We start from the raw sequence: 14,805 nt of genomic DNA on the forward strand, positions 1-14,805 counted from the left end.
GAAAGGGAGGGGCTTTGATGCCATGGCGAATTCTGGCGTAACGCCGTAATCTTAATATTCAATTTAATGGTGAGCTCAGAGGGGATGCTGAGTCAGGGTGAGGTGCAGACTAGGAGGCCATTCGCGGTTTCTGGTGTCGGGGTGGTTGACGTTTCTGTTCTGTCAGACGTGCACTGGTGCCCCGGGCTGCCGTCCAGACCGGAGCGGCGCGGAGCTGCGAGGGCCGAACGACGCTGCTTGCAGCTTTAATTATTTTTTGTTATTCCGTGCCCCCTTTGAACAGCTTTTTGGGGACCTTAACATACCCCAAAACTCACAATATTTTGCACACTTGTCAGGCCTGGTGAAAAATTTGATATTTTAAAGGTCCCAAAAAAATCGCAAAGAAAATGGCTGAACAGCGCCCCCTACAAAGTGAAAAAAACCCTCTCCATAAAGCTTAGTTTATCGTACAGTTATGAAATTTGGTACACTTGTAGTACTCAACAGTCCGCACAGAAAAGTCTCTTGCAACCATGGTCAATATCAAACAGGAAGTCGGCCATTTTGGGTTGAAATGGCGATTTTTTGCCGTTTTTGCCGTTTTTAGGGTCCGTTTCTGATTGGATTGCTCGATCATTTTTCGCACGATCGTCTCAAAAATTGTGTAAAATTGCTCAGAAGGGATGGGCGAACAAAATGAGATAAGGATTCTGAGTTTTCGTATATGTTGAAGGGGCGGAGCCAGGCCTCGAAGTTTGACTACTCGCCAAAAATATTTAAATTGCTATAACTTCATAACTGAATGGAATAGAGTTACCAAACTTTCTGTGGTCATTCGTCATCCACCCACAAAGTAAATTGAATGGTCTGATGATGACATCACACAAGCCCCGCCCCCTCAGGACCAAAAAGATCAAGTTTTACTGTGAAAGGTCCCAAATTGCCCCATTTCACTTAATCACCACAAATTTGTAGGTGGTAACTCAAGACAAGTGGGGGTTGCTTGGCGTCACTTTATGGGAGTTTTCGGCAGAGGGCGGGGCTGTGGCGGCGCGGCGAATTCAGGCGTACCGCCTTGGCCTTACGTTTGCCTCCCATTTCGTCATTTCCAAAGATATCGTCACGAAACTTCTTGTGAGTGATCCTAGTCCGGCCCCCCAAAAGATCTGATGTGAACATCTGGTGGGCGTGGCCTATTTTCTGAAATAGCGCCCCCTAGGACCATTAAAACTGTCAGCCCCAAGCCATGCTTTGACTGAGGATTACGAAATTTGGTACACTAATGTGGTGTCTCAGGACCTACAAAAAAGTCTCTTGAAGCCAAGTGCAAAGTCGCACAGGAAGTCGGCCATTTTGGTCCAAGTGCGCGATTTAGTGGTTTTCACACACGTTGTTTGGAGAGTGATACTCCGTCGCCCTTTTCACCAATCACTTTCAAACTTCTGCTATATCGTCTTAAGACATAGAGGAAAAAATTCAACCGTCGGATTTTAAATAAGTATAAAGGTGTGGGCGTGGCTAAGCCTCAAACTTTGACCTTTCGCCACGCCACTCTTTTTTTCACAGCTCCTTATTGGACTCCTTTTACCCAATCACCAGGAATCTCTGGTAAATAGCAGCAGGCAAGTTGAGGTCACTTGGTCTCCAGTACTGGAAGGTTTTGCAAAAAGGCGGGGCTTTGGGAGCATGGCGAAATTCGCCATCACGCCATGGAAATACGTTTGCCTCTCATTTCTTCTTTTATCGTGATATCACCTCGACCATTGTTGTGAGTGATCCTAGTCTGACCCCCAATAGAAAAGGTCAGCTTAAGTTTGTGGGCGTGGCCTATTTTCTGTATTAGCGCCCCCTAGGACCATTAAAACTGTCAGCCCCAAGCCATGCTTTGACTGAGGATTACGAAATTTGGTACACTAATGTGGTGTCTCAGGACCTACAAAAAAGTCTCTTGGAGCCAAGTGCAAAGTCGCACAGGAAGTCGGCCATTTTGGTCCAAGTGCGCGATTTAGTGGTTTTCACACACGTTGTTTGGAGAGTGATGCTCCGTCGCCCTTTTCACCAATCGCCTTCGAGCTTCTGCTATATACTCTTAAGACATAGAGGAAAAAATTCAACCGTCGGATTTTAAATAAGTATAAAGGTGTGGGCGTGGCTAAGCCTCAAACTTTGACCTTTCGCCACGCCACTCTTTTTTTCACAGCTCCCTATTGGACTCCTTTTACCCAATCACCTGGAATCTCTGGTAAATAGCAGCTGACAAGTTGAGGTCACTTGGTCTACAGTACTGGCAGGTTTTGAAAAAAGGCGGGGCTTTGGGAGCATGGCGAAATTCGCCATCACGCCATGGCAATACGTTTGCCTCTCATTTCTTCAATTATCGTGACATCGCCACAAAATGTCTGGTGAGTGATCCTAGTCTGACCCCCAATAGAAATGGGCATCTGAGATTTGTGGGCATGGCCTATATTCTGAAATAGCGCCCCCTAGGACCATTAAAACTGTCAGCCCCAAGACAAGGTTTGACTGAGGATTACGAAAATTGGTACACTCATGTAGGGTCTCTGGCCCTACAAAAAAGTCTCTTGGAGCCAAGCGCAATTTCGCAGAGGAGGTCGGCCATTTTGGTCCAAGTACTCGATTTAGTGGTTTTCGCACACGTTGTTTGGACATTGATGGCCCGTTGCCCTTTACACCGATCACCTTCAAACTTATGCTATGTACTTTTAAGTCAAAGGGGAAAAAATTCAATCGTCAGATTTTAAATAAGTATAAAGGTGTGGGCGTGGCTAAGCCTCAAATTTTGACCTTTCGCCATGACATTACTTGACTTAATAACTCCCATGTGCATGATCAGATCTAGTTCAAACTTTGTCTGTGTGATCACTGACCACATCTCAAGACAACGACAATGTGGACAGCTGACATCACCTAAGTCCCGCCCCCTGACAACAGGAAGTCTATTGTTTTATGGTGAAATGCCCATATTTGTCCCCTCTAATTTAATGAAAATGACACTCAGGTCATACAGTGTCTTCATGATGTTTTAAAGACCATTCAGATCTGATAGCTTTCCAGAAAGGGAGGGGCTTTGATGCCATGGTGAATGCTGGCGTGACGCCATGACCTTACATTTGACTGTAACTTCCACAAACGGCCTCCGATTTGCCCGAAACTGAATATGGCAATGAACAATCATGCCCTTTAGCCAATGAGGCACAAACGGTTGGTGAATGTTATATAATGTCACAAAAGCTGACCTCAATGGGACTTTTCTGTAGTTGGTCACAGCGCCACCTAGATAACGTTATCCTTCGATAACTTTAAAAAACATGGTCAGAATAGCATTAAAGTTGGTCACTGTCATCACACCACCAGTGTGGTAAAGATAGAGGATTCCCTAGTGGTGAGACATAAAATATAATGGTGGGCTCAAAGGGGATGCTGAGTCAGGGTGAGTTGCGGACAAGGTGGCCGTTAGCAGTTTCTGGTGTTGGGGTGGTCGACGTTTGTGTTCTGCGGACGTGCCCTGGTGCCCCGGGCTGCCGGCCAGGCCGGAGCGGCGCAGAGATGCGAGGGCCGAACGACGCTGCTTGCAGCTTTAATTATTTTTTGTTATTCCGTGCCCCCTTTGAACAGCTTTTTGGGGACCTTAACATACCCCAAAACTCACAATATTTTGCACACTTGTCAGGCCTGGTGAAAAATTTGATATTTTAAAGGTCCCAAAAAAATCGCAAAGAAAATGGCTGAACAGCGCCCCCTACAAAGTGAAAAAAAACCCTCTCCATAAAGCTTAGTTTATCGTACAGTTATGAAATTTGGTACACTTGTAGTACTCAACAGTCCGCACAGAAAAGTCTCTGCAACCATGGTCAATATCAAACAGGAAGTCGGCCATTTTGGGTTGAAATGGCGATTTTTTGCCGTTTTTGCCGTTTTTAGGGTCCGTCTCTGATTGGATTGCTCGATCATTTTTCGCACGATCGTCTCAAAAATTGTGTAAAATTTCTCAGAAGGGATGGGCGAACAAAATGAGATAAGGATTCTGAGTTTTCGTATATGTTGAAGGGGCGGAGCCAGGCCTCAAAGTTTGACTACTCGCCAAAAAAATTTAAATTGCTATAACTTCATAATTGAATGGAATAGCGTTACCAAACTTTCTGTGGTCATTTGTCATCGACCCACAAAGTAAATTGAATGGTCGGTTGATGACATCACACAAGCCCCGCCCCCTCAGGACCAAAAAGGTCAAGTTTTACTGTGAAAGGTCCCAAATTGCCCCATTTCACTTAATCACCACAAATTTGGAGCTGGTAACTCAAGGCAAGTGGGGGTTGCTTGGCGTCACTTTATGGGAGTTTTCGGCAGAGGGCGGGGCTGTGGCGGCGCGGCGAAGTAAGGCGTACCGCCGTGGCCTTACGTTTGCCTCCCATTTCTTTATTTCTAAAGATGTCGTCACGAAACTTCTTGTGAGTGATCCTAGTCTGGCCCCCCAAAAAATCTGACGTGAAAATCCGGTGGGCGTGGCCAATTTTCTGAAATAGCGCCCCCTAGGACCATTAAAACTGTCAGCCCCAAGCCATGCTTTGACTGAGGATTACGAAATTTGGTACACTAATGTGGTGTCTCAGGACCTACAAAAAAGTCTCTTGGAGCCAAGTGCAAAGTCGCACAGGAAGTCGGCCATTTTGGTCCAAGTGCGCGATTTAGTTGTTTTCGCACACGTTGTTTGGAGAGTGATGCTCCGTCGCCCTTTTCACCAATCTCCTTCAAACTTCTGCTATATACTCTTAAGACATAGGGGAAAAAATTCAACCGTCGGATTTTTCAAAAGTTGAAAGGTGTGGGCGTGGCTAAGCCTCAAACTTTGAACTGTCGCCACGCCACTCTTTTTTTCACAGCTCCCTACTGGACTCCTTTTACCCAAACACCAGGATTCTGTGGCAAACAGCAGTAGACAACTTGAGGTTACTTGGTCTCCAGTACTGGCAGGTTTTGAAAAAAGGCGGGGCTTTGGGAGCATGGCGAAAATCACCATCACGCCATGGAAATACGTTTGCCTCTCATTCCTTAAGTTATCGAGATATCACCTCGAAATTTGTTGTGAGTGATCCTAGTCTGACCCCCAATAGAAATGGACAGCTAAAATTTGTGGGCGTGGCCAATTTTCTGAAATAGCGCCCTCTAGGACCATTAAAACTGCCAGCCCCTAGCCATGCTTTGACTGAGGATTACGAAATTTGGTAAACTAATGTGGAGTCTCAGGACCTACAAAAAAGTCTCTTGGAGCCAAGTCCAAAGTCGCACAGGAAGTCGGCCATTTTGGTACAAGTACGCGATTTAGTTGTTTTGGTACACGTTGTTTGGAGAGTGATGCTCCGTTGCTTTTTTCACCAATCGCTTTCACACTTCTGCTATATACTCTTAATACGTAGGGGAAAAAATTCAACCGTCGGATTTTTCAAAAGTTGAAAGGTGTGGGCGTGGCTAAGCCTCAAACTTTGACCTGTCGCCACGCCACTCTTTTTTCACAGCTCCCTACTGGACTCCTTTTACCCAATCAGCAGGAATCTCTGGCAAATAGCAGTAGACAACGTGAGGTCACTTGGTCTCCAGTACTGGCAGGTTTCAAAAAAAGGCGGGGCTTTGGGAGCATGGCGAAAATCGCCATCACGCCATGGAAATACGTTTGCCTCTCATTTCTTCAGTTATCGTGATATCACTACGAAACTTCTGGTGAGTGATCCTAGTCTGACCCCAAGAGAAATAGACAGCTGAAGTTTGTGGGCGTGGCCTATTTCCTTAAATAGCGCCCCCTAGGACCTTTTAAACTAATAGCCCCAAGCCATGCTTTGACTGAGGATTACGAAATTTGGTACACTAATGTGTTGTCTCAGGAAAAAAAGTCTCTTGGAGCCAAGTGCAAAATCGTACAGGAAGTCGGCCATTTTGGTCCAAGTACTCAATTTAGTGGTTTTCGCAGACATTGTTTGGAGTATTATGCCCCATCGTCCTTTTCACCAATTGCCTTCAAACTCCTGCTATATCCTCTTAAGACATAGGGGAAAAAATTCAACCGTCGGATTTTTCAAAAGTTGAAAGGTGTGGGCGTGGCTAACCCTCAAACTTTGACCTTTCGCCATTACATTTCTTGGCTTAATAACTCCCATGTGCATGATCTAATCTATATCAAACTTTGTCTGTGTGATCACTGACCACATCTGAAGACAATGCCAATGTGGACAGCTGACATCCCCTAAGTCCCGCCCTCTACTACAGGAAGTCTATTGTTTTATGGTGAAATGCCCATATTTGTCATGATCTGAAAGCTTTCCAGCGGCCCTAGATAAGTTTAACCTACAATAACTTCAAACAACGTGGTCAGAAAAGCATTACAGTTGGTCTGTGTCATCAGATCCACGAGAGTCGTAAAGGTAGAGTATGCCCTAGTTGTGAGACGTGTAATATAATGGTGTCCTCAGAGGGGATGCTGAGTCAGGGTGAGGTGCGGACGAGGTGATCGTTTGCGGTTTCTGGTGTCGGGGTGGTCGACGTTTCTGTTCCGTGGACGTGCCCTATTGCCCCGGGCTGCCGGCCAGGCCGGAGCGGCGCGGAGCTGCGAGGGCCGAACGACGCTGCTTGCAGCTTTAATTAGGCCCGAGCAGTGAAGCTGCGAAGGCCTATTGTATCTGCTCCGTTTCTTCTTATTAGGCCCGAGCAGTGAAGCTGCGAAGGCCTATTGTATCTGCTCCGTTTCTTCTTATTAGGCCCGAGCAGTGAAGCTGCGAAGGCCTATTGTATCTGCTCCGTTTCTTCTTATTATTATTCTTTTTTCTTCCGCGTCTTTGAATGGCCTTTAGGGGGTCTTAGCATATCCAAAAAGTCACCAAATTCTGGCCCAATATAGAAAGTGCGTGAAATTTACGTATTTCACTGGCGATGTGAAAGTTCGTCAAAAAGTGACTGAACAGCGCCCCCTAGAAAGTGAAAAATACCCCTCTCCATAAAGCTTAGTTTATCGTACAGTTATGAAATTTGGTATACTTGTAGTACTCAACAGTCCGCACAGAAAAGTCTCTTGCAACCATGGTCAATATCAAACAGGAAGTCGGCCATTTTGGAGTAAAGTGGCCATTTTGACCCCGTTTTGGCCATTTCTAGGGTCTATATTTGGTTGAACAGTTTGGTCATTTTTCGCACCATCGTCTCAAAAATTGTGCGAGATCGAACAGAATCGATGGACGATTCAAATGAGACAATAAAATTGACTTTTCGTAAATACTGAAGGGGCGGGGCCAGGCCTCAAAGTTCGAACACTCGCCAAAAAATTCAAATTGCTATAATTTCATAAATGAAAGAATTACGGTTAAAGAAATGTTCTGTGGACAATTGTCATCGCCCTCCGAAGACAAATGAATGGTCGATTGATGATGTCACATAAGCCCCGCCCCCTCAGGACTTAAAAGGTCAAGTTTTACTGGGAAATTTTCCAAAATTCGCCCTTTCCAATAATCACCCCAAATTTGTAGCGGGTAACTGAAGACAAGTTGGGGTTGCTTGGCTTCACTTTATGGGAGTTTTCTGCAGAAGGCGGGGCTGTGGCGGCGCGGCGAATTCAGGCGTACCACTTAGGCCTTACGTTTGCCTCCCATTTCGTCATTTCTAGAGATATCGCCACGAAGCTTCTTGTGAGTGATCCTAGTCTGGCCCCCCAAAAGATCTGATGTGAAATTCCGGTGGGCGTGGTCTATTTTCTGAAATAGCGCCCCCTAGGACCATTAAAACTGACAGCCCCAAGCCATGCTTTGACTGAGGATTACGAAATTTGGTACACTAATGTGGTGTCTCAGGACCTACAAAAAAGTCTCTTGGAGCCAAGTGCATTGTCGCACAGGAAGTCGGCCATTTTGGTCCAAGTGCGCAATTTAGTGGTTTTCGCACACGTTGTTTGGAGAGTGATGCTCCGTCGCCCTTTTCACCAATTGCCTTCACACTTCGGCTACATACTCTTAACACATAGATGAAAAAATTCAACCGTCGGATTTTAAATAAGTATAAAGGTGTGGGCGTGGCTAAGCCTCAAACTTTGACCTGTCGCCACGCCACTCTTTTTTTTCACAGCTCCCTATTGGACTCCTTTTAACCAATCACCACCAAACAGTGGCGAATAGCAGCAGACAAGTTGAGGTCACTTGGTCTATAGTACTGGCAGGTTTCGAATAAAGGCGGGGCTTTGGAAGAATGGCGAAATTCGCCATCACGACATGGAAATACGTTTGTCTCTCATTTCTTCAGTCATTGTGACATCGCCATACAAGTTCTGATGAGTGATCCTACTCTGACCCCTAATAGAATTGGACAGCTGAAGTTTGTGGGCGTGGCCTATTTTCTGAAACAGCGCCCCCTAGGACCATTAAAACAGTCAGCCCCAAGCCATGCTTTGACTGAGGATCACAAAATTTGGCACACTAATGTAGTGTACCAGGACCTACAAAAAAGTCTCTTGGAGCCAAGCACAATGTCGCACAGGAGGTCGGCCATTTTGGTCCAAGTACTCAATTTAGTGGTTTTCGCACACGTTATTAGGAGAATGATATCTCCTCGCCCTTTCCACCGATCACCTTCAAACCTCTGCTATATACTCTTAAGACATAGAGGAAAAAATTCAACCGTCGGATTTTAAATAAGTATAAAGGTGTGGGCGTGGCTAAGCCTCAAACTTTGACCAGTCGCCATTACCTTATTTGACTTAACAACTCCCATGTGCATGATCAGATCAATTTCATACTTTGTCTGTGTGATCACTGACCACATCTGAAGACAGTGACAATGTGGACAGCTGACATCACCTAAGCCCCGCCCCCTGACTACAGGAAGTCAACTGTTTTATGGTGAAATGCCCATATTTGTTCCCTCTAATTTAGTCAAGATGACACTAAGGTCATGCACTGTCTTCATGATGTTGTAATGACCATTCAGATCTGATAGCTTTTCAGAAAGGCAGGGGCTTTGATGCCATGGCGATTTCTGACGTGACACTGTGACCTTACGTTTGACTGTAACTTCCACAAACAGCCTCCGACTTGCCCGAGACTGAACATCGCATCACCAGTGTGGTAAAGATAGAGTATCTCCTAGTGGTGAGACGTGTAATGGTGGGCTCAGAGGGGATGCTGAGTCAGGGTAAGGTGTGGACGAGGAGGCCGTTCACGGTTTCTGGTGTCGGGGTGGTTGACTTTCTGTTCCGCCAGACGTTCCCTGGTGCCCCCGGCTGCCGGCCAGGACGGAGAAGCGCGGAGCTGGGTTTGGAGAGCGTCGGGGATGGAGCGGAGGGGGTGCGGAAGGAGGGCGAGCAGCTTCGCTGCGAGGGCCGAACGACGCTGCTTGCAGCTTTAATTATTATTCTTTTTTCTTCCGCGTCTTTGGATGGCCTTTAGGGGGTCTTAGCATATCCAAAAAGTCACCAAATTCTGGCCCAATATAGAAAGTGCGTGAAATTTACGTATTTCACTGGCGATGTGAAAGTTCGTCAAAAAGTGACTTAACAGCGCCCCCTAGAAAGTGAAAAATACCCCTCTCCATAAAGCTTAGTTTATCGTACAGTTATGAAATTTGGTATACTTGTAGTACTCAACAGTCCGCACAGAAAAGTCTCTTGCAACCATGGTCAATATCAAACAGGAAGTCGGCCATTTTGGAGTAAAGTGGCCATTTTGACCCCGTTTTGGCCATTTCTAGGGTCTATATTTGGTTGAACAGTTTGGTCATTTTTCGCACCATCGTCTCAAAAATTGTGCGAGATCGAACAGAATCGATGGACGATTCAAATGAGACAATAAAATTGACTTTTCGTAAATACTGAAAGGGCGGGGCCAGGCCTCAAAGTTCGAGCACTCGCCAAAAAAATTCAAATTGCTATAATTTCATAAATGAAAGAATTACAGTTAAAGAAATGTTCTGTGGACAATTGTCATCGCCCTCCGAAGACAAATGAATGGTCGATTGATGATGTCACATAAGCCCCGCCCCCTCAGGACTTAAAAGGTCAAGTTTTACTGGGAAATTTTCCAAAATTCGCCCTTTCCAATAATCACCCCAAATTTGTAGCGGGTAACTGAAGACAAGTTGGGGTTGCTTGGCTTCACTTTATGGGAGTTTTCTGCAGAAGGCGGGGCTGTGGCGGCGCGGCGAATTCAGGCGTACCACTTAGGCCTTACGTTTGCCTCCCATTTCGTCATTTCTAGAGATATCGCCACGAAGCTTCTTGTGAGTGATCCTAGTCTGGCCCCCCAAAAGATCTGATGTGAAATTCTGGTGGGCGTGGTCTATTTTCTGAAATAGCGCCCCCTAGGACCATTAAAACTGACAGCCCCAAGCCATGCTTTGACTGAGGATTACGAAATTTGGTACACTAATGTGGTGTCTCAGGACCTACAAAAAAGTCTCTTGGAGCCAAGTGCATTGTCGCACAGGAAGTCGGCCATTTTGGTCCAAGTGCGCAATTTAGTGGTTTTCGCACACGTTGTTTGGAGAGTGATGCTCCGTCGCCCTTTTCACCAATTGCCTTCACACTTCGGCTACATACTCTTAACACATAGATGAAAAAATTCAACCGTCGGATTTTAAATAAGTATAAAGGTGTGGGCGTGGCTAAGCCTCAAACTTTGACCTGTCGCCACGCCACTCTTTTTTTTCACAGCTCCCTATTGGACTCCTTTTAACCAATCACCACCAAACAGTGGCGAATAGCAGCAGACAAGTTGAGGTCACTTGGTCTATAGTACTGGCAGGTTTCGAATAAAGGCGGGGCTTTGGAAGAATGGCGAAATTCGCCATCATGACATGGAAATACGTTTGTCTCTCATTTCTTCAGTCATTGTGACATCGCCATACAAGTTCTGATGAGTGATCCTACTCTGACCCCTAATAGAATTGGACAGCTGAAGTTTGTGGGCGTGGCCTATTTTCTGAAACAGCGCCCCCTAGGACCATTAAAACAGTCAGCCCCAAGCCATGCTTTGACTGAGGATCACAAAATTTGGCACACTAATGTAGTGTACCAGGACCTACAAAAAAGTCTCTTGGAGCCAAGCACAATGTCGCACAGGAGGTCGGCCATTTTGGTCCAAGTACTCAATTTAGTGGTTTTCGCACACGTTATTAGGAGAATGATATCTCCTCGCCCTTTCCACCGATCACCTTCAAACCTCTGCTATATACTCTTAAGACATAGAGGAAAAAATTCAACCGTCGGATTTTAAATAAGTATAAAGGTGTGGGCGTGGCTAAGCCTCAAACTTTGACCAGTCGCCATTACCTTATTTGACTTAACAACTCCCATGTGCATGATCAGATCAATTTCATACTTTGTCTGTGTGATCACTGACCACATCTGAAGACAGTGACAATGTGGACAGCTGACATCACCTAAGCCCCGCCCCCTGACTACAGGAAGTCAACTGTTTTATGGTGAAATGCCCATATTTGTTCCCTCTAATTTAGTCAAGATGACACTAAGGTCATGCACTGTCTTCATGATGTTGTAATGACCATTCAGATCTGATAGCTTTTCAGAAAGGCAGGGGCTTTGATGCCATGGCGATTTCTGACGTGACACTGTGACCTTACGTTTGACTGTAACTTCCACAAACAGCCTCCGACTTGCCCGAGACTGAACATCGCATCACCAGTGTGGTAAAGATAGAGTATCTCCTAGTGGTGAGACGTGTAATGGTGGGCTCAGAGGGGATGCTGAGTCAGGGTAAGGTGTGGACGAGGAGGCCGTTCACGGTTTCTGGTGTCGGGGTGGTTGACTTTCTGTTCCGCCAGACGTTCCCTGGTGCCCCCGGCTGCCGGCCAGGATGGAGAAGCGCGGAGCTGGGTTTGGAGAGCGTCGGGGATGGAGCGGAGGGGGTGCGGAAGGAGGGCGAGCAGCTTCGCTGCGAGGGCCGAACGACGCTGCTTGCAGCTTTAATTAGGCCCGAGCAGCGAAAGCGCTGCGAAGGCCTCTTGTTTTTGCTCTGATTATTATTTATTTTTTGTTATTCCGTGCCCCCTTTGAACAGCTTTTTGGGGACCTTAACATACCCCAAAACTCACAATATTTTGCACACTTGTCAGGCCTGGTGAAAAATTTGATATTTTAAAGGTCCCGAAAAAATCGCAAAGAAAATGGCTGAACAGCGCCCCCTACAAAGTGAAAAAAACCCCTCTCCATAAAGCTTAGTTTATCGTACAGTTATGAAATTTGGTACACTTGTAGTACTCAACAGTCCGCACAGAAAAGTCTCTTGCAACCATGGTCAATATCAAACAGGAAGTCGGCCATTTTGGGTTGAAATGGCGATTTTTTGCCGTTTTTGCCGTTTTTAGGGTCCGTTTCTGATTGGATTGCTCGATCATTTTTCGCACGATCGTCTCAAAAATTGTGTAAAATTGCTCAGAAGGGATGGGCGAACAAAATGAGATAAGGATTCTGAGTTTTCGTATATGTTGAAGGGGCGGAGCCAGGCCTCGAAGTTTGACTACTCGCCAAAAATATTTAAATTGCTATAACTTCATAACTGAATGGAATAGAGTTACCAAACTTTCTGTGGTCATTCGTCATCCACCCACAAAGTAAATTGAATGGTCGGATGATGACATCACACAAGCCCCGCCCCCTCAGGACCAAAAAGATCAAGTTTTACTGTGAAAGGTCCCAAATTGCCCCATTTCACTTAATCACCACAAATTTGTAGCTGGTAACTCAAGACAAGTGGGGGTTGCTTGGCGTCACTTTATGGGAGTTTTCGGCAGAGGGCGGGGCTGTGGCGGCGCGGCGAATTCAGGCGTACCGCCTTGGCCTTACGTTTGCCTCCCATTTCGTCATTTCCAAAGATATCGTCACGAAACTTCTTGTGAGTGATCCTAGTCCGGCCCATCAAAAGATCTGATGTGAACATCCGGTGGGCGTGGCCTATTTTCTGAAATAGCGCCCCCTAGGACCATTAAAACTGTCAGCCCCAAGCCATGCTTTGACTGAGGATTACGAAATATGGTACACTAATGTGCTGTCTCAGGACCTACAAAAAAGTCTCTTGGAGCCAAGTGCAAAGTCGCACAGGAAGTCGGCCATTTTGGTCCAAGTACGCGATTTAGTGGTTTTCGCACACGTTGTTTGGAGAGTGATGCTCCGTCGCCCTTTTCACCATTCTCCTTCAAACTTCTGCTATGTACTCGTAAGACATAGGGAAAAAAATTCAACCGTCGGATTTTTCAAAAGTTGAAAGGTGTGGGCGTGGCTAAGCCTCAAACTTTGACCTGCCGCCACGCCACTCTTTTTTTCACAGCTCCCTACTGGACTCCTTTTACCCAATCACCAGGATTCTGTGGGAAACAGCAGTAGACAACTTGAGGTTACTTGGTCTCCAGTACTGGCAGGTTTTGAAAAAAGGCGGGGCTTTGGGAGCATGGCGAAAATCGCCATCACGCCATGGAAATACGTTTGCCTCTCATTTCTTCAGTTATCGTGATATCGCTCCGACACTTCTGGTGAGTGATCCTAGTCTGACCCCCAAGAGAAGTAGACAGCTGAAGTTTGTGGGCGTGGCCTATTCTCTTAAATAGCGCCCCCTAGGTCCATTTAAACTAATAGCCCCAAGCCAAGCTTTGACTGAGGATTGCGAAATTTGGTACACTAATGTGGTGTCTCAGGACCTACAAAAAAGTCTCTTGGAGCCAAGTGCAAAGTCGCACAGGAAGTCGGCCATTTTGGTCCAAGTACGCGATTTAGTGGTTTTCGCACACGTTGTTTGGAGAGTGATGCTCCGTCGCCCTTTTCACCAATCTCCTTCAAACTTCTGCTATATACTCTTAAGACATAGGGGAAAAAATTCAACCGTCGGATTTTTCAAAAGTTGAAAGGTGTGGGCGTGGCTAAGCCTCAAACTTTGACCTGTCGCCACGCCACTCTTTTTTTCACAGCTCCCTACTGGACTCCTTTTACCCAATCACCAGGATTCTGTGGGAAACAGCAGTAGACAACTTGAGGTTACTTAGTCTCCAGTACTGGCAGGTTTTGAAAAAAGGCGGGGCTTTGGGAGCATGGCGAAAATCGCCATCACGCCATGGAAATACGTTTGCCTCTCATTTCTTCAGTTATCGTGATATCGCTACGAAACTTCTGGTGAGTGATCCTAGTCTGACCCCCAAGAGAAATAGACAGCTGAAGTTTGTGGGCGTGGCCTATTCTCTTAAATAGCGCCCCCTAGGACCATTTAAACTAATAGCCCCAAGCCATGCTTTGACTGAGGATTACGAAATTTGGTACACTAATGTGGTGTCTCAGGACCTACAAAAAAGTCTCTTGGAGCCAGGACAAAGTCGCACAGGAAGTCAGCCATTTTGGTCCAAGTACGCGATTTAGTGGTTTTCGCACACGTTGTTTGGAGAGTGATGCTCTGTCGCCCTTTTCACCAATCACTTTCAAACTTCTGCTGTATACTCATACGACGTAGGGGAAAAAATTCAACCGTCGGATTTTTCAAAAGTTGAAAGGTGTGGGCGTGGCTAAGCCTCAAACTTTGACCTTTCGCCATTACTTTACTTGACTTAATAACTCCCATGTGCATGATCAGATCTTTTTCAAACTTTGTCTGTGTGATCATTGACCATATCTGTAAAAAATGACAATGTGGACAGCTGACATCACCTAAGCCCCGCCCCCTGACTACAGGAAGTCTATTTTTTATTCTGAAATACCCATATTTGTCCCCTCTAATTTAGTGAACATGACACTAAGGTCATACACTGTCTTCATGATGTTGTAATGACCATTCAGAT

Source organism: Nothobranchius furzeri, chromosome 14 (assembly GCF_043380555.1).
Source record: "Nothobranchius furzeri strain GRZ-AD chromosome 14, NfurGRZ-RIMD1, whole genome shotgun sequence".
Lineage (NCBI taxonomy): Eukaryota > Metazoa > Chordata > Actinopteri > Cyprinodontiformes > Nothobranchiidae > Nothobranchius > Nothobranchius furzeri.